Consider the following 24421-nt stretch of genomic DNA (forward strand, 5'->3'; position numbering starts at 1 on the left):
ATTGCTCAACATTTGAAGAAGAAAAATGTGACCCATTCTCAAGAGAAAAAAACAATTTAGAGATAATGCAGGTGATATAATTGGCAGACTAGATTTTAAAGTGGTTATTGTAACTATACTCAAGGACATAAAGAAAAACATACTCCTAATAAATGAAAAGATAAGAAAGCTCAATAAAGAACTAAAAACTACATTTTTTCTTAAAAGAATCAAATAAAAATTCCAGAATTAAAAATTATAATATCTAAAATAAAAAATTTACTGGTTGGCCTTAACAGTAAAATAGAAATAACAGCAAAAAGTTAGTAAGCTTTAAAATCATTCAATAGAAGTTATTCAATATGCAGAGCAGAGAGGAGACATTGAAAAACAATGAGCAGGTCCTCTGGGAACAGTGGACAATATCAATAGGTCTAATACATATGTAACTGGAGTCAGAGAAGGAGAAGAGAAAAAAATAGGTCAGAAAAAATGTTTGAAAAAAAAGTGTAGGTGAAAATTATTCAAATTTAGAGAAAGGCATGAAGTTACAAATTTGGGAAGGAGAGCAATCCCCAGCAGAAGAGGATTAAACACACACCTACACACACACTCCCCACACACAGGAACATCAGAGTCAAAGTGCTAAAAACCAGAGTTTGGAAGAATAATCTTGAAAGAACACAAAGGATCTTATTGTAGACTCATTCTACACCAAATAAAATACTACATCCAGAGTTTCATGAACTGTTTTTATTCAGGAAATTTTCAGCGTAGGAGAAATTGTGGCTTTTCACTGGAGAAACAAATCCTGGGTGTGAGAAGCTGATCCACACTGTCAGAGACCAAGGAGGTGGGTGGCCGAGGAGGAGACTAGCAGCCTTTCACTTCCATTTCAGCTGGGGAAGAGCTTCTGGAGGAGACAGGATGCTGTGAGCTCTCTGGAAGACAGTAAGATTTTGACATAAATAACTCTAAAATCAGGGAAAGAGAAGTGAGATCCTCATGGTAAACTTGAGAATGACCCAACCAGAGAATCTAGTGCCTTGGAGCCAAGGGAGTTTTTGAAATGGAATTAGTAGAAAGAAATTTGGGGGGAATGGGGAAGGCCCAGAAGATCTTAATCCTTACAGCATGTATTTCCTCATATGCTTTCCCTCCTTTCTCCCACAATTTAGCATAACCCTATTCAGAGTGGATCACTTTGAAATATAAGGAGGTAGATTCTTTCCCTTCCTTTTCACCAATAGATCAGAGATGTCTGGAGGTAGCTGCCCTGGGGAATGTGTGGCCTCGTTTTGACAAATGTGGACCTCGTAATTCATAGAGAATGATGTTAATAATTGAAAACAAATAAATAAGAAAACCTCCAAATGTAAACCCAAAGTTTGCTGCTTGTTATAATTACGTTTTTCATACTAGACTGGAAATAAGGCTATTGTGTTTTTGTTTGCAGTGTAAGCCTCTTTTTCTCTTTTTATTCCCCCTCCTTTACTTTCCCATCCCTCCATCCCACACCATCTTGTTTTAGGGGCAATATTCCCAAGAGAGGGTAGTAGTCCAAGAAATAGCTGGAGGCTGGTTGCCTGAGGTTGAGGCAAGGGCCTGGTGTGATCCCAGGCTGAGCACCAGTGGGGAATAGTGCAACGCAGCAGCATCATGGCCGGTCTTCCAGCCCTCTGCAGCTCTTCCTGGAACACAGGCCTTTTCCTGTGTTTGAACTCACCGCCAATGGCTGTCCTACCAAAGGTAAACAGCAGCAGTCTAAGCAAACTACTCTGTTTCCAAAAGAAAGCTTTTAACTTTTCTTCTGGAGGAGGCAGGAGGGGGTTGTTTGAGGACTGGGTGGAGGAGAGAGAGGAGGTTAGACCAGAGGAAACACAAGTGACCCTGGAGCCTTGCCCTGCTGTGTTTCTTTCTTTTCTTTTCTTTTTTTTTCTTTTCACTGCTCTCATTATTTTTGGCTGGCTCCTTTGTGCGTGCTGCCTCTATTCACTGACAGCTGCTTTGAACATCAGTCATATCAGGTCATGTGCCAAGCTGTGCGCCTCTGGTCACATCGCTCTGAGGCCTCCGGTTTTTCAGCTTCAAAGCACCTCACAAGCAGCGACTCACCTCCTTCGGGGAGGGTGTTAAAGAAAGGGGAAGCCTGGGACAGACTCATGAAATCTCTGGTGTTAACGCTGGAAGCTTCGATCTCATTTGGCAGAGGAAGAAATTAGGACCGAAGAAGAGCGACAGAGGCCTACTTCCAGGGTCTTGTGGTCAGTAAATTGAAGGATTGGGGGTAGAAGCCAGATCTGTTCTTGTCTAGTCTGAAGGTATTCTTCTCACTCTTTGGATTTCAAAACATATTTCTTAAGAAGTCTTAGCCTACCTCAAAAGTGCCTCATTGATGATGACGTTTTGAGAGTGAGATGGGTGAAGGGGTGGGGAAAGGAGGATACTCCATGGACAGAACCATCCTCCTCCAAGTGGAGCCTCTTCTCTTTGGCCTCATTTACTCACATATTCATTCATTCAAAGTTGCTTGTTGAACAAATTTCACATGCCAGGTGGCTTCCAGACACTGGAATATAGCAGTGACCCAGCAAAGTCTGATTCCCATGAAACTTACATTCTGTTGTTTGAATTTATTTCCAACAAGGATTATTTTTTGGTGAAAGAGTTCTATTGATTTTTTTTTCTCCTTTAAGGAAAATAACATCTTTTCAACATCTAGCCTTCAGAGTATTAACTGGTATTCATTAAGCACTTGCAACACTAAGTATAGTCATCATCTGAAGCAAATTAGCTGGTGAGCTTCTAACCCATGGTAATGTAAAATCTATAAAGAAAAGACACCTAAAAAGAGAATTTGCCTAGACAGCATCACCTCCACTCACTAAAAAATATGGGAAAGAAATAAACAAGTTGATGGCATAGATGGTGAGTTGAACTCCTGTGGCTTGTAGTCTACAAAGGGACTCAATACATTTTTTGTTATCCCATACATGATATAGGGTGGTGAAAAAATATGTGACTATTTTACAACAGACCCCCTTCACTGGTGGTGTGGTGAAGGCGGATGCAGCAGTTAACAGCCTTAGTTAGTTTCAGAGTCAAACTTTGAGAGCCACCCACCTGTGAATATTCCTACCTGGGATTTTTGGTTTGAAAAGTTAGAGCCAAAATTGTAAACTAGCAGCCTCTCAGCTGCTGAGTTTATCACTTATCTTTTGCTGCATAACAAATTATACCAAAACTTACTGGTTTTAAAATAAATGTTTATTATCTCATAGTTTCTGTGGGGCAGGAATTCAGAAACAGCTTATCTGAGTGGTTTGGCTGAGGAGCTCTGATGAGGTTGCATTCACTGTGGCAGGGGCTGCCATGGTCTAAAAGTGTGCCTGGCCTGGATGCTGGATCCATTGCCAAGACAGTGCACTCAGAAGGCTGTTAGTGGGAGCCCTCAATTTCTCTCCATGTGACCCTCTCCAGAGATTACTTGGGTATCCTCATGACATGGCTGCTAATTTTCCCCCAAAGCAAGCAATCCAAGAAAGTGTAAAAAAGGAGGGAACCCCAATGCCTTCAATGATTGTGTCTTCTAAGTCCCTTACTGTCACTTCTGCCTTATCCTGCTTTTATGTCCAACTCACACTGAAAGAATGGGTAATTAGATGTCATCTCTCAAAGAAAGGAATATCAAAGAATTTAGAGATGTATTTTAAAACCCTAACACTAGGTCCCCTTCACATATATAATTTATTTTTTTCTTAAGTTATTTTATTTTATTTTGAGAGGGTCTTGCTCTGTTGCCAAGGCTTGAGTGCAGCGGAGCAATCACTGCTCACTGCAGCCTTAACCTCCCAGGCTCAAGCAATCCTCCCACCTCAGCCTCCCAAGTAGCTGGGACTACAGGCATGCACCACTCTGCCCAGCTAATTTTCTTGTTTTTCTTATGTAGAGACGGGTCTTGCTATGTTGACCAGGCTGGTTTCAAACTCCTGGCCTCAAGCAATTCTGTGGTCTTGGCCGCCCAAAGTGTTGGGATTACAAGCCTGAGCTACCATGCCCGGCCCAATTCTAAAATTTTTAAATTGTAGATTCCACATAAATATTCAGATTTTTTCTTATTTTTTTTTTAAATCTGGTCACACTAGGCCTACATGCTCACAAAGCACTTTATATTGAACACAAACTCTTCAATTTGCCATACTCCCCACCAAATCCTCTGTATTAAACATGGCACACTTATTTAACACATGTGTGTTACCTGCTTGCATGATTTAAATAGTTGAGTTTAGCTCTAAGTACTCTCTAGATCTAATGAGACTGGAAGACATGGCAATGGAATTGAAGAAGGAAGAAAGCTGACCCCCGGTGTGAGTTGAATCCCAGAAGATTGGGAAATGAGACAGGTTGTAGGTTTTCTTAGAGCGACAGCAACCTTGCATTATACCTGCATAGGGCTATAGAGATGACAGGGGCAACTGTGGCAATCTGGGCATGAGGCAATAGGTCAAACAGACTTGGCAGATGTTCCTGTGACGGAACCTGACACTGAGTGTGTAGAGTCACCAGGGGAACCAGCCCCCTTTGACAGGACCATGAATGACCCAGCATGGATCAAGGCTTGGTGCTGTCTTCCTAAGACTGCCTGAGCCCTAGGTCTGGGACAACCTAAGGAAGGGTGTGGGATCCATGAAAAATAATGATATAGAACTGTTAGTGAACTTTGTCAAGCAGAGGAACTCTAATCATATTTAATTTAATGTATAAAAATAAAGAAAGTTATTTCCTGTCCCTGGTGTGCCACAAACACATAAATAAGCATTTAGAATGCTTAAAGAGAGCCTACAAGCAGAAGAAAAGTCCCTTACAACCCCTCTGGAGGAGACTGTGAAAAGGTGAGCTTCATTGAATTACAGAAATGAAGACTGCAGAATGATTGGCCTAATAATAAACCCACAGTTGACAGTGCAGTCAAAAGGCTGTTAGTAGGAGACCTCCATTTCTCTCCACGTGGCCCTCTCCCTAGGTTACCTGGGTATCCTCAAGACATGGCTGCTAATATTCCCCCAAAGCAAGCAATCCAAGAGAGAGTAAACAAGGTCATGCCTGTAATCCTAGCACTTTGGGAGGCTGAGGCAGGCAGATTATCTGAGGTCAGGAGTTTGAGACCAGCCTGGCCAACATGATGAAACCCTGTCTCTACCAAAAATACAAAAATTAGCTGGGCATGGTGGTGCATGCCTGTAATCCCAGCCACTAGTGGCAGCTGAGGCAGGAGGATCACTTGAACCTGACAGGCAGAGGTTGCCGTAAACTGAGATCGTGCCACTGCATTCCAAGCTGGGCAACAGAGCGAGACTCTGTCTCAAAAAAAAAAAAAAAAAAAAAAAAAAAAAAAAAAAAAAGAGTAAACAAGGAGGACTTGTTTTACTTTTAATATGACTACAACCACTCCCCAACTAAAAATGCCTGTTTGCTCATATCAGATATTTGGAGTTCAGACTGCATGTTCCTTGGTGGTTAAGTCCACAAGCCAGTTGTGATATGGTGAAATATATATTTGGCCTTGGTCCCTATTTCCTAGCATACAACTCGTAAAATCTTTGGAATCTTCAAAACGATGTGTCTTTTGGTATGCTAATGAGTTGACAAGTGGCTGGCAACCCAAGGTAGCCTCAGGATGGGGGCTGGTCACAGGAAAGACCAAGTTGTAATTACAGTGTTGGGACTCTCAGCCTCACCCCCTAACCTCCAGGAAGGGGAGAGGGGCTGAAAGTTAAATTGATCATCAATGGCCAATGATGTAGCCAATCATGCCTGCATAATGAAGCTTTCATAAAAACCCAAAAGGACTGGGTTCGAGAGCTTCCGGATGGCACGCCCAGAGAGGACATGGAAGTTCTTCCCTATTCCTCCATATTTTGCCCTATCCAACTCTTCATCTGGTGTTCATTGGTATCCTTTGTAATATCCTTAGTAATAAACCAGTAAATGTAAGTAAGTCTGCACCTGAGTTCTGTGAGCTACTCTAGCAAATTAACTGAACCTGAGGAGGGAGTCATGGGCACCCTGATTTGTAGCTGATTAGTCAGAAGTACAGGTGAAACAACCTGGGGCTTTTGATTGGCACCTAAAGTGGAGGAAAGTATCATGGGACTGAATCCTCAACCTGTGGGATCTGATACTGTCTCTAGGTTGACAGTGTGGACACTGAATTGAATTAAAACACCCTACTGGTGTCTGCTGCAGAATTGGTTGATTCCTAGGTGTGTGGGGAAAACTCCCATACATCTGGTGTCAGAAGTGTTCTGTGTTGTGAAAGAATAGCAGGAAAAATGGAGTGTTTTTTCCTATATCCTCAGACCAGTTCTTAAAACCATAATGTGCTGGAACTCTGTTATAACACCAGCAATCTACCAAGTGTAACAGTTTTCTTAGAAATTTCAGCCTGGGTTCTACACGGAATGCCTAGGGTACATTTTCTCCAACGCTAGTAGTTCAAACACTGAGTTCTACTCCATCCCTCCCACTTACCACTCCTGGGCTAGCTTGGAGGATGCCACTAGCTTTTTGGTAACAGCACTGGGTGTGTGTTAAAGGAAAAGGAGCTCTCCGTTGGGTGAGTGTTGAGAAATTCAGACATGGGACAATGACAGCAAGGCAAGCAGACAGGAGGCTGGGGTGGAATAAAGAGGGGTGGGCACTCAGCTTTGGAGGCTCTGGAAATTGGGGATGGCAGGGGAATGGTAGATACTGCTGTTTGAAAGTAGGAAGCTTTCATAAGCCAGTTATTCTTAGGCTAGGCATTGCCTATATTCATTCTCCAATAGACTCTGTTCATACAACATCCGAGTGCAGCTCTTAAACTTGGTCGTCCTATGACATCTCCAGGCACCAACATTGAAACCGCCTTTGCAAAAATTATAACTGAGGAAATTATGACAGTGAAAGAGATCAGACCTAATCGACTCCATCTTGCTTCTAACCTTTAAGCTATCCTTGTTCATTCCTGGGCATAGGCTGAACTAACTTTGGGAAGGAATTCAGCTCATGGTTTGACTGAAACAAAATTGATAATAGCCCTTTCCGGAAAAGGCCCCCTTCTTGCCTGGGGACCAGTCTGCCTTTACAGGACTAACAAATTAGCTACAAGATTAGAAATTACAGTTTAGAGGTCATGTAGCCTCTGGCTCCAAGAGTCTGAACCTCCCCAGATTGCTCCTGGGGATAACATCACTATTGTCAAGTCTAAGATCAGTGTGTGAGGTATTTTGCAAACTCTGCAGTGGATGGATCAGCTGACACCATCCAGACCAGTAATATGGCTCAACCAGTTCTGCCATCCCACCCAGGAACAGAAGACAGCAAGAAGACCTGACTTCCACCTGCTGTGATTCCATCTCCAACCTGACCAATCAGCACTCCCCACTTCCCAAGCCCCTACCCGCCAAATTATATTTAAAAACACTGATCCCCAAATGCTAGTGGAGACTGATTTGAGTAATAATAAAACTCCGGTCTCCCTCACAGCCGGCTCTGCGTGAATTACTCTTTCTCCACTGCAATTCTTCTGTCTTGATAAATGGGTTCTGTCTAGGCAGCAGGCACGGTGAACCCACTGGGCGGTTACAACATGTCCACCTATGTCTCTTGATAGGCCTTACTGGCAGGATCGAACTTAGCCTAGACTTTACAGCGGCTCATCTGCTTCCACTCTTGCCAGCCTTCATTCTTTGCATAGTGACCAAAATAGTCTTTCTGAAATGCAAACCTGATCATTCTATCCCCTTAGTAAAATCTTTAATGATTTCCCACCCTTCTCAGGATCAAGGTCACAATTTGAACCCAGACCTGTACGACTGGCCCTTGCATGAGCTGCCCCTCACCATCTTCCCTGACTCATGGTCATTCTTGAGGTCTCAGCTGACATGCCATTTTCGCGAGGAGCCTCCTGACCTTCTTGTCCACATTTGGTACCCTGCTATATGCTCTTGTAACTCCCACACTTAATCTTCAGAGCACTAACCGCCATGGTAACTGTTTAGGTATTCAGGTATGGTTTGTTTGATTTTTTTTAATGTATCTCTCCTCTACGAGGCAATAAAATCCAGAAGCACGTTAACCACACCTAGCATGGGGCTTCCTGGTCCTTAAGACATGCTTATTAAAGAGCTGCCCAATGAACCTTTGTGTCTTTTATATTATAAAACATGTGGTTCTCCAATTTTAGGGAGCAGTCATTAGTTTTTACCATGCGCCATGCAGTGTTAGTTTAGAGAAAAAGGTAGGTTAGCTTTGTGGTTAAAAATTAGGGCTCTGAGCCAGAATTCCCTGGGTTTGAAATCTTACTATTTGTGTGGTATCAAGGAGGTAGTATGATGTCTCCTTTGCTCAGTTTCTTCATCTATAAAAAGGGCAAGGGGACAGTGGACGATAATAGCACCTACTTCATAGGACTGTTGTGATGACTAAGTTGGTTTGAAGTGTGAAGTGTTTAGAAGTGTCTGGCACATGGTAAGTATGTGAAAGATGTTAACCTATTCTTATTTACTCCAAATACTGTAAAAAATAGATGTGTTCTTATCCCCACTTGTCATATGAAAAAAACTGTATGCATAAAATAGACTTGCTTCAATAACCTGTCTAAATGAATCCTTCATATCATCTTTTCATGCTAAATAAAACTTAAAAGGAAGAAAGAAATGAACATTCTCACATTTTTGAGAGTTGGGACTTGGAGGCTTTTGGGGTTTGGCAAGTTGAAGACAATAAATCAAAGAAACAAAGGAAGTTTCAAAGCAGTTTCAGTCCGGGGACTGCACCATCCCTCCTGCACTTTGATATAACAACACTTAGCATGTTCGTGAGAAACCCAGAGCGGGGAGGAGAGACATATTTTCCATCAAATCTGTAGTGGAGATGGGGAGCTGCTGGAGCGTGACTCAGAGCAGCAGGAACTAGCATCTCCAGGTTGCTACAGGAAGTGAGAACAGTGGCTCCTAACCAGTGCCCAAGCGCCTCAGGAACTCTGCCAGTGTCTCCAAAGGCATGGCCATGTCCTCAAATCAAAGTCATTTGATTTCTTTTTTTAAATCTATGCTACGCATCCCCTTTGAGAGGAAGTGGGTGCCAAAGGATACCAAACAGAAAGATTGTGAGTCACTGGAGTGGCCAGTCTTCCTGGAGAGAGATGAGTCCTGCATCAGTCTTCTAAAAAGACATCTGGCAGGGACAGGGATATTCCTGGCAGCTCATTTGTAATGGCTCCAAACTAGAAACAATCCCATGTCTGTCTTAAGTAGAACAGACATATAAATGGTTGTATATTCACAGAATGAAACCCTATCCAGCAATGAGAGTGAATGAACCACAACTATACTCAACAACAGGGACGAATCCCACGAATATACTATCGAGGCAAAGGAACCAAACGAAGTGCAAGCCAATACCATTTTCATGTAGATTCAAAACCAGGTAATGTGCATCCATGTCAGGTGCTGGAAGTCAGGGCACCGGACAGGAGGTAGTGACAGGAGGGGCTTGGGGGCCTCTGTCCTCTTTCTTAATCTGAGCGCTGGCTACTCAGATATGTTCCTTTTGTGAAGTTCCCTGACTGGTACACTTACGTTTTGTGCACTTTTCTGAATAATATGTTCTATTCCAAACCTTTCTCCATTCTCTCCTACCCTGCTACCTCCATGACCTGAAATCAAGTTAGTTTGGGAGTCAACAGATGACCCCAGAGTCTGTGTCATTGGAAACTGGTGCCATACAAATTAGGACACTTCAGAGGCAGGACGCCATTTTGAGTAGAGCTCCTATTTCTGTGGTGCTGGTTCTGAGGGTTGGGGTCACAGCATTGTCCTCACCTTGGTTTCCCTCCTGTCCTCCTATCTAGTCCCAGGGGTGGGCAGCCCCTCTCTCTATTCAAGTGATCTCTATAATACGCTTTGCAACATGGGGCTTTCCTGAGGGGTGAGAGCCAAGGCCATATGCCATTCCTGCTCATGTGTCTCAGTTGGATCCTTCACTTTCAGTCAGGATCCAGATAGGCCAGGACAGAACTAGAGCTCCAGTGGGCTGATCAGAAATCTCTCCTGCCAAACCTAATGGGAGGGTTGGGAATTTCTGCTCCTGACACCCAGTGGGTGGTTTCACAAGTTTTAGAGGGTGACTGCTCAGGTGATTGGCAGCATGGGGAAACAGGGAAAAGCCTTTTCTGTGACTCTCACAGGCAGGGTTGCAACGCAGTGTGAGCATGGAGCAGCTTGACACAAGGCAGCGTTGAGAGTCCCCTGGCTAGCTGCAGGGATGATGTCTGATCCCGACTGGATGCTACCCCATTCAGTCAAAGCCACGCAGCCTGAAATGGCGCATGTCCCCATCCAGGCTGTCTGGGTGGGTCAGCTGGCCTGGAGACAACAACACGGCCTCAACGTGACAGTCCCCACATTCTGCAGACTTAAAAGGGAAATCCTTTGGATTCTGCCTGGACTCCTGGGGCTCAGCCCTGGCCTTGCCCTTGGGGTTGCAAAGAGGAATAAAAATATGGGAAGGCCTGTGTGTAGCTGTGATGGATTCTTCAAATGATCAGAGGCCGTTTCCTGCCTGTGAGGAGTTGGTACCCTGAGCTTCTTGTTCCTTGGATCTCTCCTTTCCTCTGCTGCTGATGCCCCCAACACCTCGCCCCCTCCCTATTGCTTCTCCTCACCCCACCTCAATCCCTCGGATGTCTACTTTTTTTATTGTGAATTTCAGCTGCCTGCTTGTTTCACCTCCAGTTACTCAAAGGTTTGCCCCAGTGTTGCTCCCCCTTTAAAAGACTCCATTCCTAGGCCTTCCTGCTCCATTCTCTCATGCGCTTCCCTGGCTTTCTCGGATTTTCATTTTCATTTCCCTTCCCATTTCTACAAAGGCAGGATGCAGAGGAAGGCCAGCAGAGGGCAAAGAGCCCGAGAGCCGGGATCAGGAGACAGGAACGTGTTGGCGTGTGGCTATGGGCAAACCATAGAGACTGTCTCTGGTCATCCATGTTCCCCACTGTTGGTGAGGCTGGGTCACCCAGGCCAGAACTCCAGTGCCGTGGGGTGTGCCAGTGTTGGTGCTGTGGTGGATGCAAAGAATGGGACTCTGCCCTGGCTTGTGCACACCTACGGAGTAACAAAATCTTCATGTCTCTCTCTAATACATGCACACATATTCAGGTAGCTAGGTAGACAGAGAGATAGATAGATATGTAGCTAGATTAGATAGATGATGGATGGATAGATAGATAGATGATAGATAGATAGATAGATAGATAGGTAGATAGATAGATAGATAGATAATAGAAAAAATGTGTCAGAATAAAAACAATCCTATAGGCCAATAAGGACTCAGTCAAAATCTTACAGGGTCACTGAATCAGAATCATTCTTCCCCTTAACTTACTTTCATGACTCTCTGCAATCAGGTGTATCTGTCCACCCCGTTTTTTTCACAATTGAGTGAAATGAGGAAGTAGTGTAAGGCTGGTTTTTCTTTTGCTGCCACAGAGGTCTACATAGCTGCTGGTTCCTGTTCACAGTGAAAATGGTCCTAACCAGATGAATGAGGGACACAAGAGACATAACACAAATCAGAGAAGTTAAAACCAAGCTTATTCCTAAATGCGACTAAACCTAAGCAGAGCTCATGCCTGCCTGCTGAAGCCCCAAGTCTTCTACCTTGATAAAGGGTGCGCCCTCCATTTTCTCTGCTCCTGCCTCCCCCATCTTTTTTCAAACACCGTGGCTGATTTATCTAAGCCCTATGCTGCCTCGCAGTATTTTGAAAACAAATTAGAAAGCTCCTTCCAGTTTTCCAGAGGTGATTAAATCCAAGAAGCCTTAGGAATGTAGAGGATAGAATAATATAAACAACAGATCTGAGATAACCATGTCCGGCAGCAGTTGCGGTTAGTTGCTTCTTTTCCTTTTTCGTCCATCAGTGATGGAAGCTGGATTGAGTCCACTGCGTAAAGTTCGGTGGGCATAAATCTGCTATTTGATCCTGGAAAAACTCTGAGGATCTAGAGTCAGTGAGGAATTGCAGCAATGCTGGAGTTTCAAAGGGCCTAGGAAAAGCCAGGAGTCCTGGCTGACCAGCCCCGACACTGTCTTACAGGCTGCAGGTTTACCTCGGTTAGCACAACAGGCCAAGCTCTCCCTTGCTCTAAGTCGACATGACATGATTTGTTCCCTTTCGGCTGTGTCAGTTCTGCAAACCAGATAGCAGAGGCTGCGGGCTCAGGAGAGCCTGCCTGTCTGGAACACCGTTTGTTTGGACAGGCCAGGCCACTAAGGCGTTTCATCTCTTTAAAACTCCCAGGGCAGACAGCATATTTGAGGAATTCCTTTTTTCAAAGATTTTTTTTTTTTTTTACCCCTTCCAACATTTTGTTTAAGAGAAAATGAGATGTCTATCTTCTGTTTCCTTATTTTTTTTCAGGAAAGCAAAGGGTTGTTGACTTCCTCCCTCTCCCCTCCCTTCCTTCCTTCTTCCCGAAGGTACTCATCTGAGAAAAAGAGAACGAAGTATTGTTCCTGTTCTCTTTCTTAAGTCATTCGAAACACTGTCCCTGCGAGTTCTTTAAGTTCCCTGCAATCTGTACACAAGAGAAAGAGGGAGAGAGAGAGGGAGAGAGACAGAGAGAGCAGGGATCAGGTAAAGGAGTGGGGCTGCTGCAGCCATTCAGACCTCAGGAGCTGGTAAGTTACCCATGCAATCATTTCTGCTTCCATTTCAAGGTTCCTGGGTGGATACTGCTGTGGGCATCTTCAACAGAAAATACCTTACTGGGTATAGTCCTTAACCAAAGGATATGAGTGATAGATGGCCCAGAATTTAAGCTAATACTTTTTTTTTTTGGTAAGAGAATACTGATGCCTTGCAGAGCTAAGTCTTGCAGAACTAGAAATAGAATTACATTGGGACTAAGGAGGACACTGCATTAAATCTGAATTTTGGCACAGATCATGTGGCTGGGTGAACCAGGAGCCACTGGCATGTGAGATGTGTCCCACTGGAGAATTTGCTTTTCCTCAGTACTGTGTCCTGGGAATCTTATCAGGGTATCTGTCAAGGACTGTGGGTTTGCTCTGGGGTTTTTGTTAACACGTTGCCTGGATTGAGGTGCCCTTCTCCTGTTCTTTTCTTTCCATTCAGCATCCCCCTAAAGGAGGACTGTTAATTGTTGTATGATGGGTATTCTGCATCACTGAAGTAGGAGGGAAAGAGAGAAGGGAATGTCACTTGGAAATAGTTCTGCATGTGGGGAGCTTATGTGTTCAGGTTCCCCATGCGCGTTGAGTGTAAATTTATTATTCTCTGTCAGTGGAAGATGTCATCGGCCACATGACAGAAGGCAAAGGTTTTGGGGCATATAGCTTTAGTTTTGGAAAACGATATGCAGCTAGAATGGGAGGATTAAGATGGATTGTTTATGTCAGTAGGTGGGAAAAACTAAGTTATAGACGCAATTGAAAAACATTCACCCAGTGCCTGGTTTTCCAAGCACCAAAGAGGGCATAGCAAGCTAGTTAAGCTTATATACACAACTTGTTTTTAAAAGTCTAACTTGCTTCGATTAAATTTGTCATAAAGGATAATGTTACCAGGAACCCATCATCACAAGCCATGAGGGAGCCGAAATCATGTTGTCAAAAATAGGTCAGCAAGGTCACTCTGCGAGACTCGTTATGTTTCCCAATATTGATACTTTAATTCAGAGAGATGTCGAATGGATAAAAGCCAATGGCCATGCATACTCTTAAAAAATATTCACTGCTATGAAATTTACTGATTAAAATCATCTGGGATGTGAAGAATAAGATAAAAATAGCTGGACTCTCATTTTTAAAATTAATTTGGCTAGACTATGCTTTAACCACATTCTAGTAATTAATCTTTATTCAAAATTGAACCATCATCTTACTAAGGATGAGAAAACATGATAGAACTAGACTGTGATGTAGCTTTTGTTCCATTAGTCAGACCTCTTTTTTCTTCTCCTTTTTTTAAGAGACTTTGTTTAGGAGCACCATAAAATGAGCAATATAAAGAGACGTGAATAGTGTTTGCCAGCTTGCGGATGCAAAATTATTCTAATAACAATTGAAAATTTTTTACAGCTACCCTACCACCTCCCCTAACTACTTCATTTTCATAGATCTTCAGATCAAAAGGTAGCTGGAATAGATTGTCGAGGGCATTTTTGCATCATTTATCAGCAACTGTGGCCCCAGAAGAAAATGCAGGTCTGCGATCTTGACTTGCTCCTTTCAGTTTCATTTCTCTTGATAATGTATTGAATTTTGTGCTCAACAAAAACAACATCACAGAACACATTCTAGTTTTGTTTATTGAGTAAAAGCATCAGATGCAACACAATAGGAAACAAATGACAGCAGAGTCATTTGTTAAAGACAAGGAAGGCAATTAAATTAAAGACAAGGAAAGCACAAGATGGGTAGGCCAGTGGCTCAGAAAACAGCCCCAATGCTAGCATTAGTATTCACTGTGGCTTGAGATTAAGAAGCTGAGGATATGCAGTTTTCTTTTAAAGAAAAAAGTGTATTCAATATTTCCATTTAAGTTGTTAAGTCATTGCTGTGAAAATATTTCTTGGATACCGGGGGAAAAGAATTTTGGCTACCCGAAAAATAAAAGCCATCAACTAGTTTAGTCTAAGTCACTACCACTCAATCTATCTTTACTCACTCAACTCCAAGGAGTGAGTTGGCATCTGTGGAAACTTCCAGTGTGTGATTCTTTGGGGGTCATCAGAGGGCTCTTTTGTGATATCATTGGGGGAATTCCAGTTTGAAGTGATCCAGAATTTGAGACACACAATATTTTATTCGTTAATTTCTGCCAAAAGTGTACACATAACTAAATTACAATTTCTTATGCACATTTTAAGTTATGTTAGGATGTGTGTCCTGTAGATCTGTGTGCTGGGATGTGAGTCAAATTAGAGTGAGTAGAGCACAGGCTCTGTTGTTATACTAATTTTGGTTTGAATTTCAGCTTCACTGCCTACTGATTATGGCCCTCAGGGCAGGTATTTAACTGTTCTAAGTCTCAGTGCCCCCAAATGTAAAATTGCGTCAACATAATGGAGTTGTGAGGATTAAATACAACTATTGACATAAAACACTTAACATAATGTTTGGCAAGTAGTAGGAGTCAATCAGCGTCAGTTATATACTTTTTAAGAGTCATATAAAACACTTAAGAGTACTGTATTTTGTTAATACAGAGAATAGAATGAGTCTCCTATAATCTGTGTCATTATTCTTGCTTGATACTATATCAAGGATCTGACAGAGCAGATATTATTCCTCACAGCTTTAGAGTTGGGCACACATTGAGTGAAGATATTCTGAACTCTAAATTCTTATAAAATAAAAGAGTGTAGAGTTTAGTGTATTGACATTCATCTTCACTAGTGGCAGAAATGGCAGATTTAACTTCATTGAATGCAGCTATATTCAACACAGCTCAATGCAGGGGCAAGTTTGTCTTGGGATAAAAGTTTTCAACGTAGATGAACGTGCAAAGAGACTTCAGTTATATTGTAGACATTTTATTCTCCCTTTCACCCACTTCCCCAACTGCTTGAGCTCTGTGTTATTGGTGACCTTTTCCCTGGTTGTGGAGGGCTAGAGACACTTTTTTTGGAGACCATCGTGGTTGTACCATGACTCAGCTAAAGAGAAAAGGACTTAAAGTGACACATTCTCCTCCTGCCCAGGGCTGAGCACACTTGGGGTTCTCTCTCCTCAAACATTCTAATAGTGAGCCACTCGCCTTCACACAGAGAAGTAGAACACTGTATCACCATGGGTGTGCGTGGGTGTGCGCGCGTGTGTGTGCGCACGCACACGTGTGTGTGTGGTGCCTGATTGATCCAACTGCTATTTTTCTTTCACTCTAAACTTTAAGACCTGTATGACCATTAGTTTGTCAAGTAACAATGATACTTTTTCTTAGGTCTTAGTTAAATTTCTCTCCACTTTCCAAAAGCAAAACACACAACAGCAAAAACAACAAAAAAACTACCACCAATAACCAAAGCCATTCAGGTCCTTTTGTTAGACTGAGAGCTTGTGATACAACAGATACGTATTTGGACACTTAACCTTAGGGACAAATCAAAGCTGAGTTGTTCTGCACTAACGTGTAAAAGGTGCCCTCTCATGTGGCTTGGTGGAGTAGAAAAAGACCAGATTGGGAGTCAGAATGCTGCTGTTCTCATCCAATCTCTGCATTTCCTAGATGTATGACTCGACAGGTTTCTTTACTTGCTTGGACCTCAATTTTCTCATCTGTGAAATGACAAAATGGGATAAATAAGTACTTTTCGAGGGGTGTGTGTGTGTGTGTGTGTGTGTGTGTGTGTGTGTGTATTAGAAGTCACCTGGGGGCTTGTTTACAGTCTCCCCCTGCCCTACCCACTTCATGGGATGATCTATGAGACTCTTGCTGACATGCTGTGATTCTCTAAAACAGATGGTCAATGTCTTGCTCCATCTTCTTCAGGGTGGCATTAACTGTAAATGCTCGTTTGAAGAGCCATGCTTTCAAATGGAATTCCTATTCAGCACTGGATGTTCTCTCTAGAAGGTAGTTCTGAGTATATCAAATGTTATTTTAGAAGCTATTAGTATTATGAAATAAGGAATGTCCTAGCCGGTTGAGCAATCTGATGATAATGATCAATGTTCTAGAACCATATGTAAATCACAAGATCAATGTAACATTATATGTTACATGTCTGTAATCCAGCATTTTGGGAGGCATTTATGTTACATTTATAATGTAAACATTATAAATCAATATAAATAGCACTTTTTTTTTGAGACAGAGTCAGGCTCTGTCACCCAGGCTGGAGTACAGTGGCACAATCTCAGCTCACTGCAACCTCTGCCTCCCAGGTTCAAGCGATTCTCCTGTCTCAGCCTCCCAAGTAGCTGGAATTACCGCTGCCTGCCACCGCGCCTGGCTGATTTTTTGTATTTTAGTAGAAACGGGGATGCACCATGTTGGTCAGGTTAGTCTTGAACTCCTGATCTCAAGTGATCCACCCGCCTCGGCCTCCCAAAATGCTGGATTACAGACATGAGCTACTGCGCCCTGTTGAATAGCACTTTTTGATTTATCCATTCCTATATTATTTGCATCTTAGAGTGAGCATGTATTTGTTAATCAAGAAAAACACAAATACTAAGCTTTTTCTATTCCCTTTAAAAAATATTAGTAGATTCTATTTCATGAAGTTTTGTTTCTTAGTTTTTTACAATGTGTGCTGAGATGAGCCTATTTTACAAGTTAGATCCTTGTCCTTAATTTAATGGTGATATAGAAAGGCAAAAAGATTGATAATAGTGTTTGAAAAACCAGCATTCACACGTCATATTGTATGCTTCAGTTATAAGGAAAATATAAACCTTATAGAAAAAGTTGTTCTAAGTTTCCTGATTTGGTTTTTACCTAAATCACTCATTTTTTTCTTGTATGATTATATGGATAATGAAGTAAAGCAGTAATGGACACAGATCTCCCTCTGACAGTAACATAGAGGCAACAAATCATTTTAATGTGCACCCTCAGAAACAACTAGCCTAATGATGTCTGTTCTTTTTGACTACTCAAAAACCAAATACATTTACATAAAGCAATGGTATTTACATAAAAGAATAAGAACATTTCTTCATCCAGCATTATGTGTAATATAAGGTTCACAAGAAAGTAAGCACCACGAGGACAAGGACTTTATTTTGTCCACTGTTGTTTGCCCAGGGCCTACAATAGCACAGAGCCTGTCATAGATGCACAATAAATATTTGTTAAATAGATGAGTTCATGAATCAGCGGGCTGTAGAGTGAAAGATGCTATCTTTATACAAGGCCAAATGAAGCTGTTAATTTGTAAAAAAAAAAAAAAAAAAAAAAGAAAAAGAAAAAGTTAGTCAAACTTTTTTGGAGTCTAGACAATGCCAAACTGCCAGCTTGATGTATTTATCCCTCACCTGAATTGACTGGAATTATATGGGCTTGTTCTGCTGTTGTGTGCATGGGGCTGCTACATGTGTATTAAAATGTCATCTTGGCAAGCACCCCCAACCATTTGTTCATGGGAAATTAACATTTATCAGATAGATACACAGAAAAGACTGTTGTTGGATTTTATTTTCCATTTATTTTCTGGGCAGATGATGGGTTTGCAAATTGTTTTTGGCGAAAGAGAGCACGGTCATTTGTTTTTCCTTGACTAAAAGAGCTGTGAGCCAGGATCCAGCCTTGTAGGAAATGTTCAGCTCTCTGGTTTGTTATAGGCAAAGGCTGTGAACCCAAGCTAAAGGAATGCCACTTGGGCTGAACTGACAAAACACCATGAGGTAAATTCAGGGAGAGAAATGTGATACCCTTGTTGAGCACGATGCCCTTTCCTTTCTTTAATTCAAGGCAATTGAAGAAAGCCAAAACCACTGGATCGAGGCAGTTTTATACTTACTTGGCAAATTTAAAGTGGCAAATCTACATGCCTAATACCAAAAGTTGGGATTTTGGATGATGCTTTTTACATTTAACAACATTGGGGTTCTAGGTGTCTGTTAATTGGAGTAGAAACCGAAAAGGCTCTTTCTATTAACATTGATAAAATCTGTCTTTAGTGTCAAGTACCAGGGCACACAAAGATAATTCTGGACAATTCTCCTATATTCCTTTGATAGATTATGGCCCCACTCTGACCTCATTCTGTGATGGCCACTGATACTAAATGGGAGAGTGATTTACCAACAGCGGCACTACCACCACCAGTGCCAGCAATTATGGAGCAGTCATTACTAGGTTTGGGGCCTCCTCAGAACTTTAGACACTTCATTTCACTTACCCCATTCTCAAGTACGTGCCTTATTCTCCTCATCTTAGAGGTGAAGAAAGGCAACCACCTTGTTTAACAGATAAACTAGAGAAAGTACGTGATTTGCTCAAGGTCAGTAAATTAATGTTGCTTGTTTTCAGTTTCCTTAGTAAGGAAAAAGTGTCATCTGTAGCTAATAATTTCTTTAAGAAAATGTGTATCCTTTAAGGCAGTAGCCTTCAAACGGGGTCTAAGGACCAACAGCATGACACCACCCAGAAGCTTGTTAGAAATGTGGAATCAATCCCAGCTCCACCGCAGATCTACTGAAGCAGAATCAGCATTTTAATAAGATCTCCAAGTGACCAGTTGCACATTCAAGTTTGAGCAGTACTGCCTTATGGTTCTGAACTGTTGCACACAATTTGATCTGGGAATGTAGGTCCCTATTCCAAGGAGTTACAAAGCCATTTGTTAACTTTGACCTTGTCCAAGACAACATACCTCCCTATTAAATAGTGGTATTACTGGACCAGTCTCCCATCTATTCAGCTGTGAGCAACAGTAGGCATGATTTCTGTGATCTCCCCCATGAAGTTAACTCCATTTCATGGGATCCTAGCACTCTCAGAGAGGAAAGGTTGATGGCATTATTTTCAGGTGCTTTCTGAGCACCAATCATCAGAGTTACCTGGGGCAGATTTCTAGGCCCTTCCCCAGATCTAACAAAGCTGAAGAGGGGACCAAGGCTTTGCTTATTATTCAAGCTACTGGCTCAGGGTAAGAAAGCCCCCGGGGAGGGTAGTGATAAGTATTTAAGGGAGATTACCCTAAAAAATAGTTTAGCTTTTTTCAGTTGCTTGAAAAAAACATTTAAAACAGCAGTGCACGCATGAGGGAACCGCAGAGTTCTTCCAGGAAGAAAAGGTACTCTGCCGGTTTCTTCCTTTGAATGCTTGAGAATGGGGACGAGAAATCTTGCCGTCTGCCCTGTGTCTTCCTCAGGGAGAAAGGGAGGATCCCCTTCTCTAGCATCACAGCCAAGGAGGAGACGCCAGTCCATACGCCTCCCTCTTCCCAGTGAGAAAACTCTGTGGAAAGAATCTTTAGAGTTTCCTTTGCACTGGGGACTCACCGTTCTCTCCTGGAACAGAAATCAAGAGGGGACTATTGTTGGAGGGGTGGGGGAAGGAAGCAGCGCCGGAAGAGAGCGAGGGAGAGGACCGGAATCGCCTCTGGTTCGCTGAAGCCCGGACAAAATGGGGCCTCTGCCCGGATGGAGCCCATGGCATCTCTCCCGTTACTGAGGCCCTCTGGCCACCTTCCATGGAAAGTGCAGGGAGATGAGGAATTTCAGGTTTTCAGCGCTGTTTGGTGGAACACCTACCTCCGTAGGGTCCACCACTTGTTTCTTGCTGTTTTTCTAGTTCAGGCATTTTCTTTCCCACAGCACAGTGGAATTTCCTCCTTTCACCCCTACTTCCAGGGAATTTTTTCAGTTGTTTTTTCTCTTTTTTAAGTACAAAGAAGGGTCTTCTAGCATTATCCTAAAAAATGTATATATTGAACATTTTTAGGGTACTGAAGAGTTCTATGCGTAATCTATAAAGGCACGGTTCCTGAAGTGCTAGAATTTGAATTCTTAGGGTGAGGAACATGTGAACAGTTCTGAAAGGTTGCTGGCAGGTATATCCAGAATCTCACCTCCTACCTGGCTTTTCAGAGATCTGGGCAAGGAGGGACTATTCCTGGCATTGTCTTTCTTGACATTCAGGAAACATTCAGTGATGCAGCAGGCAGGCAAGCAGGCGTCTCCTCCAACATGGTCTGCAGCCCTCCTGGCACCCAGTGATTTCATGGCACAATCACCTGTCTCTGACTGGGAGAAGTCTCCAGGGGCAGAGAGTTCTGGTGGCAGCCTAGACCCCAGATCTAAATGGGGATGTTTGTGAAGGAATAGAGACACCAGTTTTGTGGGTAACAAAGTTCTGCTCAAAACTGCATCATTTTGCAGAAGGTAATCCCATTCCATGTGTCTTCACATCCTCCATATGTTCAGACACATCCCACTATTTAGAATGACTGACATTGGCTGTTTTCCCCCTTGAGTCTCCTAGGAGAGAAATTTCAGCATCACATCTTTAATACATGCAGTTGGGAAGGACATTTAATGGTGAGAAAATCCCATTTCAGAAGGATTAGGACATAAAATGCCAAATGTATTTGCTCTTCAAGCAATATGGATATTTTGGGAGCGGTCGTGCTTTGCTGAAGTGCTATCACTATGTACATGGTACATGTACCTTACACTTGTGTATACATACGCACACTGCCGACACAAAATCATTGGCTCTTATAAAAGATTATGAGCCAATGGGTTAGCCCCAAATTGTGTGACTCGAGAATGTAGTATCTGATGTTCAATCTCTTAAACTTCCAAACAGATTTACTGTCCTAATTATATTTTTCTTAGCGATGTTAAAAAGAGTTTGAATATTGTTAACTAGTGGGGGCAGGGAGAAAATGAGAGAAGATTTAAGTGTTACTACAAGCAATTCATAAAGCACTTCATTCACTTACTGTGTGTTGTTTTGAGAATGTGAGTAACGCAGGAAAGAATGCTACTTAGAGTCAGAGAATAGAGGATTGAGTGTACATACTGACACATGAATGGAACTAAAATGCATATGGGAATTTAGTATATCATAAAAATAACATGTATATCAGTGGAGAAAGTTAAATTATGTAATTAATGAGATTGGGACAACGGGGTAGCTATTTGGAAAAAAAAAACTTATATTCCTACTTGATTTTTTAAATTAAAATAAATTCCAGATAGATCAAAGACTTAAAATGTTAAAAATAAAAATATATGTGAACTTAAAATTTTGCTTTAAAAAGTCTTAAATGAAACAAAGAAAACATAAAAACTGTAGAGATTTTTTTTTTTTTTTTTGAATTGCAGAGTAGGAAGGGCCTTTCTAGTTTTACACAGAAGCCTTAACATTTATCATGCATTTTATTGCATTACAATAAAAAGCTTCTGCAGGGCCAAAACTCAATAAACAAAGTCAAAAGACAAACAAAAAACCGGAGGAAGCATTTGCAACATGTATCACAAAGAGCTTAGTATAAACAGAAAAATGAGCAAACGACATGAAACACATACGTCACATAAAATGAAATATAGTTGGCTTATCAACATGCACAAAATAAAAGATATTTTAATTCATAATAAGAAGATGCAAATTAAAACTATGAGATACCAATTTTTATTTACTTTATCGGCAAAGATGAAACATTTGTTAACCCATTTTTCTCTGGGGTTCTGGAGAGGGCTCTCAGATATTTCTGGTGTAACTGTGAATTAGCAGAACATCTACAGAGAGCAGTTTGTGAATGTCTATCAAAATGTAACATTGACTCCTCTTGAATTTATCCTATATAAATAAGATGCAAAAAGACAGACCTACAATGCAATGTATCTTCCACAGCATTATTTGGACAGAAAATAATTAGAAATAGCACAATTGTCCATCAATAACAGACGAGTTAAATTAGTACAATGGAATATTGTGCAGATCTACCAAATGAGGGAACATAATAGAGTCCAGAAATGGACTCTCGGTATATGTTCCATTGATTTGACAAAGGTGCCAATGAAGGGAAAATAGTCTTTTAAACAAATGATACTGAAACGATTCCATGTCTATAACAAAAGAGAAAATGAACTTTGGCCCTTATCTCACACTATACACATATATTAACTTGGAGTAGATCATAGGCCTGAATATAAGAGTTAGAACTATAACATTTCTATAGGGAAACACAGGAGAAAATCTTTGTAACTTTGGCTTAGGCAAAGATTTCTTAGTTATGACGCAAAACATGAAATACATGAAAACATTGATAAATTGGACTTTATCAAAATTAAAGACTTTTGCTCTTCAAGAAAAAGATACCGTTATATAAAAAAAAAAAAAGACAAGCAACAAACTAGGAGAAAATATTTGTGAAACGTATATCTGATAAAGGACTTGTTTTAAGAATATCTGATAAAGGGCTTGTTTTATACATATTTTAAAACTCTTAAAATTCATAATAAGGCAAACAACCCAATTTAAAAATGGACACACATTTTGAATAAATACGTAAAAAAGATATAGAAATGGCAAATCAGCACATCGAAGATACACAAAATTGTTAGATTATGAAAATGCAAACTAAAACCATGATGAGCTGTCACTACACACCCAGTAAAATGTCTAAAACCAAAAAGATGGAAAATATGAAGTGTTGGTAAGGACGTGGAGAAACTGAAATTCCCATATGTTGTTGGTAGGAATGTAACAGGGTATTGCCTCTTCGGAAAACAGTTTGGTAGTTTCTTAAATAGTTAAATATATGCTTACCATACAACTCGGTCATTTTACTCCTGGGTAACTACACTCAAAAACGGAAATCACGTGTTCCCATGAAGACTTGTGTGCAATGTTCACTGCAGCATTATTCATAATGCCCCCAACTGGAAACAATCCAAAGGCTCATAAATTAGTGAGTGGATAAGCAAAAGCTGGTTTATCTATGCAGTGGAATACTACTCAACAATAAAAAGGAACTATTGACATATGCAACAATGGATGAATCTAAAAATCATCATACTAAGAGAAAGAAGCCAGACACAATATTATTAAAGGAACCAGACACACAGTACATTTTGAATGATTTTGTTTATAAGAAATTTCTAAAAGCACAAAACTGTAGAGACAGAAAGTAGATGAGTGCTTTCCTGGGACCAGGGGTGGGAGCAAGATCAGCTGCTAATGGACATAATGGAACTTACTGGAGTGATGAAATTATTCCAAAATTGGATTTTTTGACGGTTGCACAACTGTATAAATTTTCTAAAACACATCATACTGCATATTTTAAAACACATGAATTGTATATCATGTAAATTATACCTCAATAAAGCTGTTTAACTTGAAAAAAAAATGAGGCAGCTTTATAAGTTCTGATAAGGGAGCAATCTCCAACCTGTATAGTTAAGTAAAAAGGCCGGGGTACTCTAATTCTACAGAGTGTATCATTTTTGTTAAAAAAAGAAAAAGAAAAAAAAAAGTGTATTTTTCATGTGTATAGAATATCTCCAGAAAGATACAATAGACTTGCTGATAGAATTTACCTTTGGACGAGGGAGTAGGATGGCTGGGGGACAGGGATGTAAGGAAACATGTAACTATATTTCCTTTCTGTACCAGGGTGGGGTGGGGTTTTTGAGACCCATGTGAGCCATACCAGCTCTTTTATAGTGGGCAAATGTCTGAGCCTTTGTTTTCTCATCTGTAAAATAAAGCCGATCTTTAAAGATACTTCTGATTTTAAGTACCATGCTCTGAGAATTTCTTTAGGGATGAGCCTGCCGAAATTCCTCTCGTTCTTTCCCTGCCTGCATGTCACCAAATGCCACATGTAAAACCACAACCAAAGGCTTTGTTCCTTTTCATTCAGTTGCCTCTCAGTTTATTGGGGCCATGTTCTCTAGTCACATATGTA

The 24421-nt window shown here is 41.3% G+C and overlaps 2 protein-coding genes across 2 annotated transcripts in view; both read left to right on the forward strand.

Annotated features, from left to right (window-relative positions):
• Positions 1 to 24421, forward strand: part of MRPS27 (mitochondrial ribosomal protein S27) — a 1100726-nt gene that overhangs the window by 806098 nt on the left and 270207 nt on the right. The gene's annotated exons all lie outside the window — the stretch shown is intronic.
• Positions 12505 to 24421, forward strand: part of ZNF366 (zinc finger protein 366) — a 67161-nt gene continuing 55244 nt past the window's right edge. The window contains exon 1 of the mRNA XM_050793543.1: positions 12505 to 12704. The gene's annotated coding sequence lies outside the window, so the exon portion shown is untranslated. The remainder of the gene's footprint in view (positions 12705 to 24421) is intronic.

This window comes from Macaca thibetana, chromosome 6 (genome assembly GCF_024542745.1).
Source record: "Macaca thibetana thibetana isolate TM-01 chromosome 6, ASM2454274v1, whole genome shotgun sequence".
NCBI classification, from domain to species: Eukaryota; Metazoa; Chordata; class Mammalia; order Primates; family Cercopithecidae; genus Macaca; species Macaca thibetana.